Consider the following 8,895-nt stretch of genomic DNA (forward strand, 5'->3'; position numbering starts at 1 on the left):
GTTAGCCCCGCAGTGTTGGATCCAGGGGAAGGGTACGGCGACAGAGATATAAAATAACATTTCTAAAGGCTTTTCATAAAATTTAAAATTTGTTAAATTTTTTTCGGATTTATTAATTACTAGGGGGCTCCTCCCCCTGGCCGCTCCGCGACCCAACCCCCAGGTCGTAAATTTGTTTCAAGGACTGAGAGGGTAGGACCGAAGGCATGAACTATCTGGGCTCTGGGCCCCCGAGTTTTCTTATAGTTAGGTGAAATGAGTCCTCAGCTGACTCCGGATGGTTGACTTTTGATCAGTCGCGACGTAGTTAAAATTGACTGCCGAAGAATGGACCACTAGATGAGGTACGAATTTCAACATTCTGATACATGTTTCGTAACCAAAATTTTACGTAAAACACGATGCACACAACGAAAATTAGCGAAATCAACTCGTTAAGAAGATATTTAATGATTCTTGATGCGTGAATTCAAACCACCCGCTCATGAAAACTCAATGCCCTACGTGATTCACATCGCGCGCTAAACGTTATCATGACAGTCTCTGCGATATAAAAATCTGGCAACATTAATCTTGACGCTTTAGCTCAGTTATAGCAAATTGCTTATAGTTTGAACAACACATGGCGGGACATGAACATTGCTCGATTGAGGAGCTTGCTGAAACCGTTGTAGTGCGCGATTTGACTCACGTAGAGCTTTGAGTTTCTTGTGAGCGGGCAGTTCAAATTCCTCGTAACCAATGTGAAATAAAAACGTTAATATCTTCGTTAGGAGTTGGTTTCAGTAATTTTCGTTGTATGAATCGTGTTCTACGTGAAATCCTTGTTAAGAAACATGTATCAGATCGCTTAAATTCGTACCTAGTCTAGTGGTCCATTGGACGTATTTCTGCGAAACGGAACTATGTGCATTGGTCCATTTTCGCATTAACCTTTGGGACACCCTGTATAATGAGGCAATGGTAGACATATTAATGGTCGGTTTCTCGGCACGTGGTTCGCGGTCCGCGATCCTCGGGACATGGGTTTCCTCTGCGGGACGGAAGAGGGATCGGGATGCCAGACGCGGAGGAAGTGAAAAAGCGTCGGTTAAGGTTGTTAGCCGGAGAGAGGGCCCGCCTAAACCGTCTTTCTCTCCCTCTTCTGATCCGACGAGGGATCAGCCGCGAGGGCACCTCCACCCGCACACTGCACACCTGTTGTGGCCGGGCCCCGGGAGGATGTTGTCGGGATCGCAAAGCCCCGGGCCCGACCCCGACACGCGAAACACTCGATTGAGTGACATACAGACCCGCTTTCCGAGTCACAACAACTTCGTATCGCCCTGTTCCACCTTCGTAGTGTATTGCGTGTATCCTTCGGGCATGCTGCCGTGCTTAGAAAGAACTAGGGCTATCTGGCCGCTACGCGGCCCAACCCCCAGAGGACGCTTCGCGTTCTCTTAGACCCGTGTCGACAAAAGAACGACCAAAAAAATGATAGGATTTTCATACCCGATTCTCGTTTGCCCATCTCTCTCGGGCCGGAAGCGATTGGACCAATGAGAATCAAAGGACGAAATCGGCATCTATTTCAAACTTCACGCCAAGACTGAAACGAAACGGAGCGTTTCATCGCTTTTGGATAGTCTGTAGCAAAGGAGCATGCCTTCGATTCACTTACCCTACTAACAGACCAAGCTTCAATCAACACTTCCCGCTTTGTTCAATTTTCAGCTAAATTTGAAATTCCCGACCTTTTTCATTGGCGGGAATTTCAAATTTTGTCCCCCTTCCTAAGATCTTTCGTCTACTATTACACAAGAAAAACCTGGAGCGTATTTTCCAATTCTGAATACAGCGGGCTCATTTAAGGACTATCAACTGTCTTTGGCCGCAGAGTCATGGAAATCGGCCTAATAGAACGATCAAACGAACTATGACAAAATAAAATAAAAATTTACATTGTTTAAATGGGAAAATCCGCAACTTTATCACGTAATATAAAAAACCTGGGTCGTATTTTCAAAAATCTGGATAAAGCGGGCTCATCTTAAGATAATTATTACCTGTCGATAGCGGCAAAAATCATAAAAATCGGCCCAGTTGAACGCTGGAACTAAGTCTTGGAGCTTATAGTATAGACGCCGTTGGAGCTCTCAAACGCTGCAAAAACTTTTTTTCGGTGCGGATGTCACATTGGTCGAGAACTGCAAACCACGTGCCAAAAAAATACGTTCGCAGTTCCTAGCAGCGCGACAAGTAATTAGAGAGTGCGCGAGAAATACTTTCTCGCAGTGCGCGCGCCTGCTTTCAACTATCACAGTTCGGGATGCTGGTTGCGACAATAAAGATTCTGATAGCCCATTGTCAGCAGGTAACGTTCGTCTTCGCCAGACATACAGTTGACCACTCGACAAAACCACGAGTAAGGAAAAACGCCGCATGAGCTTTCAGACGTTGCCAACTTCACGTTCATAGAATACAACTTGTGACCTGGGAAAGTTGTTAGTGTTTTTCTTACACTGAAAAAAAACTCCGGCCGTGAAAGGCGTAATGGAGATATTGCATGTGTGAGGAATTTGCGATTTGACTGTTGATTCTTACGTAAAAGTTCGCGAGAAACACGATGGTGCCACTGGTTTTCTCTGAAATCAACTCCCAAGCTCAAAAAAGCTCTCAAGTTGTGGCCAAAATGGAGGGGATATCCCACCCTACCCTGAGAGTCAACCTCTACATCAAGACAAACTCTCTATGCAAAGATAGGAAGCATATACATAGGCAGGGTTGCCGTATTTTCAGTTTTAGAGTCCCCAAATAAAGTGGCAGCCCTGTCAATGTATTTCCTCCTTATCTTTGCATGGAGAGTTTGTCTTGATGTAGGGGTGGACTTTCCGGATAGCGTGGGATATCCCTTCCATTTTGACCTCAACTTGAGACCTTTTTTTGAGCTTGGGGGTTGATTTCAGAGAAAACCAGTGGCACCATCGTGTTTCTCACGATCTTATACATAAGAATCAACAGTCGAATCGCAAATTCCTCACACATGCAACATCTCCATTACGGCTGTATAGACATACCATCCTTGTTCCGGGCTCACAGACCGGGAGTTCCGGACGTAGCACCCGGAGCAGTTGAAGCTACGGCTCCAGAACCCGGAACTTCCGGCCTCGGAACCCAAATGGATGGTATGTCTGTACAGCCCGTTACTTTTTTCTCGGTGTTGATTTTTCCGTGTATCCAATGATAAGAATAAAATTTGACAAAAATCTGCGACGTCTGAAACACAACCGACCGAACTAGAAGACCCTCCGGAGGCTTCCAATTACTGAAAACAAAAGCTACTGGCTGTATAGACATACCGTCCGTTCCGCGCTCAGAGGCTGGGTGTTCCGGGTGCTAGAGCCGTAGCTTAGATTGCTCCGGGCGCTACGCCCGGAACATTCGGCCTCTGAGCCCGGGACGCGGACGTTATGTTCCGGGCTCAGAGGCTGGAAGTTCCGAGCGCTGGAGCCGTAGGTTAGATTGCTCCGGGCGCTACGCCCAGAACTTTCGGCTTCTGAGCCCGGAACGGACAGTATGTCTACATTTATGGGCCGTAAATATGCACTGAAAAAAAATTCTCGGCGTTTTTACCACGGTCCGTTGGTACCTTTACCATCTCACTTTTTTTTACCAATTATTGGTAATTTTACCAAGACAGACTGGTAAGCTTACCTAAACCGGTATTTTTACTATTCTTTTTCAGGTAAGAATACCACTCTTATTGGTAATCAATTCCCGGTAACTTTGCCATTTTATCTCGGTAATTCTACCACAGTCGACAAAAAATATCGGCGTTTTTACCAAGGTCCAGTAAAATTACCGAGAAAGTTCAATAGTTTTTCCAAGATTCTTGGTAAAATTACCAATTCCATGAATGGTAATTTTACAAAGAAAAAACTGGGATCAAATAGAACCCTGAATTCTTAGTAATTTTACCCTTTTCTTAGTAAAAACACCGATATTTTTTTTCAGTGAAGTTACGAGTGCTGGAGCCGTAGATTAGATTGCTCCCGGCGCTACGCCCAGTACTTTCGGCTTCTGAGCCCGGAAAGGACAGTATGTCTATATTTATGGGTTCGTAAGTATGGCTTCCACGGCCAGAGTTCTTTTATCAGTGTCAGAGTCACTAAGGGCCACGGGGCCACTTAGGGGGGGGGGGGGGGGGGTCGGGGAGGTATCGGGCCTAAACATTCTCGTGTTTACGGTCGAGTCCCCTGCTTCAGCGGTCAATCTTGTCGGGAATCTAAACTCCGCGGGCTCGCTGATCGATTACCGTTTCCCAGTCCATAAGCCCGGGTGCGCGTAAATATTTATCTGGTCGGGGGGTATTAATAGAGCTAGACGGGTTCCCCCCCCCCCCTTCTCTTTCTCAAGAGAGCACGTGTCGGGGGCTTGAACTTTCGGCTGGTAGGCTTGCGAGCTGTGAAATGTCTCGTTGTAAGTGTCGAGTCTTTGGGGTGCCTTTCAGAATGACCTGCTGCGGATGAAAAGGACTGCAGGGCCAAAGCCGTTTCTTCAGACAAAAGGTGATTTTACGGGATTTTCAACACGGTTTTAAGGTGATTCGATGGACGCCATATTTTGTGTCAGAACGGCGTGCGATATATCGCATCAATTGGTTCAATTTTTTCAGCCACTCGTCATTTTTCTCCAATTTGGGGATCGCAATTCTATTGTCAGAAGACTAAAGCACTCACTTACCAATTTTAACAAAGAAATTCAACGTAATAAAGGCGTGGTTTTTTTAAAGAGAAAATATCGCATTCGAGTGCAGTTTCGATATCAGTATCGAATGCGATGTTTTCTCTCTGAAAAAACCACGCCTTTATTACGTTGAATTTCTTTGTTAAAATTGGTAAGTGAGTGCTTTAGACTCCTGACAATAGAATTGCGATCTCAAAATTGGAGAAAAATGACGAGTAGCTGTAAAAATGGAACCAATTGATGCTATATATCGCACGCCGTTCTGACACAAAATATGGCGTCCATCGAATCGCCTTGACATCCCCTGGTAAAAATGACGAGAGGAATTTGCTCCTGGCACAGATTCGACACTGAGGTCACCACCAAATAACACCTAAGTCAATGCCGAAAAATACTGAAATCGGTGCGAAAAACACTCGGTATTTTGTTGATTTTTTTCTTTTTTATCAGGGTTCATGATGATTTTTTAAATTGTTACCTGCTCGTTATTTCCGATCTCCTAGTTGTTGTCCTATTCTTTATTACTGGGCATGTAATAAGTCCAATAATAAAAATATAGGGTAACAACTCGGAGATCAGGAACAACAAGCAGGCAACAATTTCAAAAACTAATATTGGTCTTGATCTGTTTCAGCTGTAAGACTGAACGAAGTCTGATCAGTGGTTGCTCAGAGATCAGTCCTCTTGAGGTCAGTCATGAGTACTGAGCTGACACTGATCGAGACTGATCTCCGAGTTTTTTACACTGATCTTACAATCAGTCGTTTTCAACACTGACTTATACCGATCGGCTGGCAGCTACGAACAATTTAATGACAAAACTGATGTACTCACTAATATTGCAGTTGAGTGGTTAGCAGTTGTGAAGTTAGCAATCTTACCTGCAACAAAATAAGATAAAATTTAAGTCAGAGGCTAAATATAACAAATTACATTACGAATATAACAACTAAAACACGATTCTGTGACCAGTCGATAAAAGATATTGGCGTTTTTATCAAGATCCGGTAAAATTACCAAGAAGGTTCAATAATTTTACCGAGATTTCTCGGTAAAATTACCAATTCCATAAATGGTAATTTTACCAAGAAAAACTGGGATCAAATAGAACCCTGAATTCTTGGTAATTTTACCCTTTTCTTGGTAAATACACCGAGATTTTTTTTTCAGTGGCAGTGCAACTGACACATTCAGAAATGAGCCTTCTTTTCCCGTACCAAACTAGTTAGCTAAAACAGTTTCATTTTCACCAGAATCGGCAACGCTGAGTAACAGTACAACATACTGTCAATGTACCCGCTGCCGAAATTACGATCACGTACAGAGTTCGAAGATTTGAAGTGCCGTGGTGTCAGATTTAACTCGAAACAGCGTCGAACCCGCGCACAGTTAGCTTCACTTGACACCAGGATTTATAGGGTGTGTAGCCTGTAACTGGTACGCGGTCATTAAAATTCTTTCCTCATTAAAGTACCTTTTCCTTGCTTTTTCCATTACTTTCCCGAACATTCCTTTTTTTGGCAATTCTCAAAAATGCTTGCTTTTCTCATACCTTTTCCTTACTATTTCCTTACCTCAATCGTATTTTTAACTATAACGGATTAGGAAAGTTTCATGATGGAATGACAAGGGAATAAACCTAAAAAGACGAGGAATCGAACCGGTGACGATGAATTTCGTACGGAAATTGCATATCGACGGTGCAAGTCGGCAATCACATAACTCGGTTTGCGACGTCGTAGACTTCCTGTCATACCTTATTTTTCAAACGGAAAACTACTCAACGGCAATTCTTTACAACTGCCTTAATTTTTCTTCTCTGTGCGAAGAAAATTCTGTACAAACTTCAAGAAATGATGTCAATTTGTTCTGCTTTAAAAAAATGACATGGAGGCGGAGATTTTCAGACACCGCAAACGAGCTACGTGATTGCAGACTTACACCGTCGATATCTTCAGGACTGTTTTTTAGAGTTCATCACGAAAATCTCGAATTTCCATACCATCCCACGGAAAATCCGTACCTTTTTCGTACTTCCGTACCGACTTTCCAAAATCCGTGCTTTTTTAGTGTCTCCATACTTTTTCCGTGCAGTAAACACCCTGATTCAACTCGAAACCGCGCACAGTTGCTCTTGCGTTCGACGTAAGGCTGGGACGGTAGCGTACTCGTAGCTCGGGGCCCATAAATTAATCCTTCGGATTTGTTCAAGCTGGTAGGTTGCGAGGTTTACCCGGCTGAATTTAAATTAGTCAGACGGATGATGGACGCTCCTGGCGTCGTCGGCGGCGTCCCAGACGAAAGACGCGACTCGCCCCCACGCGTCGTTGCCGATTTCAAATCCAGAATTTTTCGACATTTTAAAATTGAGGGATGAAAATCCAAAACCCGGCCCTCTCTCGAGTACCTGTATGGGGAGAGTGCGGATAAGGTCGAGATATAGAGTTCTTAGTGCCCTGGGGCAGGACCGGATTTTCCTACTTGCCGCCCCTGGGCCGCCTGTATTTTGCCGCCTCCTTCTCATTTGTTTTGAAACATGAATAAAAACCATCAAGTGAACGTGCCAGCGGGAGAGGGGTGCATAAGACGCGTTTACTCGTGTTGAACACATTTTTTGGGCAAGCCCTGTCAACACTACTAGCAAAAGGTCACGGAACTTTGCGCGAGAGTCAAGTTTCGTAAACCTATCTCTAATGGACAAGGCCTTCCATTCAAAAGAAATGAACGAAAAAATTATGAAGGAACAAACACAAAATTTGGTTTGATGATTTTAACTTCCGCCGCCGCGCCGCGCCGCGCCGACTGCACTGTGTTTGACGCAATGCGTGAAGTATTCACGCAGTCTTGTAGGCGCTATCCGTTTCAAGCTGACCACAATAACCGCACTGTGTTTGATGCAATGCGTAAAGTATTCGTGCAGTCTTGTAGGCGCTAATGTGTGTTACATGCCGATTGCCGCGCCGAGGGCTTTTCCTTTTCATCTCAAGTCCTCGTCATCATTGCTCTTTGCGCTGCGCCGTTCCAGGCCAAATTGTGTGTTTGGTTTCTCTCTTAACTCGACTAATTAAAGGTGCTGCCTCTTGTATCACTGAAAGACGACAAAATTAGAAATTACTATACTCTCAGGAAATGAGAGATTTTGTAGCCTTTTCTCGTTTGTAATTTTTTTTCTAAATCCGATTTTTTATTATACCTACATTTAAAAAACATTGCCGCCCCCTAGATTTGCCGCCATGGACCGCGGCCCATGTGGCCACCCCCTTAATCCGGCCCTGCCCTGGGGGCAGCCAACCGCCAAGCACGAAAATTATTTATTTTATTATTTATTAATTAATTATTATTTTTATTAGGAAATGCCACTGCCAATCTGCAGATTCTAATAGCAAACCAAGAGGACCATGAATGTTCACGAATGAGCGTCTTCCGCAAAAATGAGTAAATTTATGCAATATAACTATGTCAAATACGTGCCTTTCAAACGAAGGGCCGTAAAAAATAGTTGTAATAATAAATCATTCCGGATGATTGGGGTTCATTCTTGGGGTCCTAAAAGCGCCATGATCTAACCTCCAAATTACCGACACGTTCATGTTCTCCCCATACAGGTACTTCAGCCCTCTCCAGCAGAGAGAACATGGAATCTTCCGGGACTCCGATGACGGGGGCAGATAAAACGCAAACCAGGTAAAACGCAAACCCGAAAAAAACCGGCATCTGTTGGGTGTTGACAGGATAAATTGCTAACTCGGTGTTGTCGTCCATCTGTCAAACTGGTGGCTAGTCAAATCGAGTTTATGTTCCATGTTTTCGGAACGGGTAGTCTTCAGAAAGATCCGGAAACAGCATAAAATACCGAAACAGTAAATGGGTGGGGTAGGGAGGGGAGGGGGGAGGGGGAGGGGAGGGGAGGGGAGGGGAGGGGGGGAGGGGAGGGGAGGGGGGAGGGGAGGGGAGGGGAGGGAAGGGGGGGAGGGGAGGGGAGGGGAGGGGAGGGGCCAATCTCAGGGGAGGGGAGGGGAGGGGAGGGGAGGGGAGGGAGGGGGCCAATCTCAGGGGAGGGGAGGGGGGGGAGGGAGGGGAGGGAGGGAGGGAGGGGAGGGGAGGGGAGGGGAGGGGAGGGGAGGGGAGGGGAGGGGAGGGGAGGGGAGGGGAGGGAGGGGAGGGGAG

General features: G+C 45.3%; 1 protein-coding gene across 1 annotated transcript in view; it reads right to left on the reverse strand.

Moving 5' to 3' along the window:
* The window catches only part of Meltrin (disintegrin and metalloproteinase domain-containing protein meltrin), a 207,457-nt gene that overhangs the window by 151,950 nt on the left and 46,612 nt on the right, over window positions 1-8,895 (reverse strand). The gene's annotated exons all lie outside the window — the stretch shown is intronic.

The sequence above is a fragment of the Bemisia tabaci genome, chromosome 9 (genome assembly GCF_918797505.1).
Source record: "Bemisia tabaci chromosome 9, PGI_BMITA_v3".
NCBI lineage: Eukaryota > Metazoa > Arthropoda > Insecta > Hemiptera > Aleyrodidae > Bemisia > Bemisia tabaci.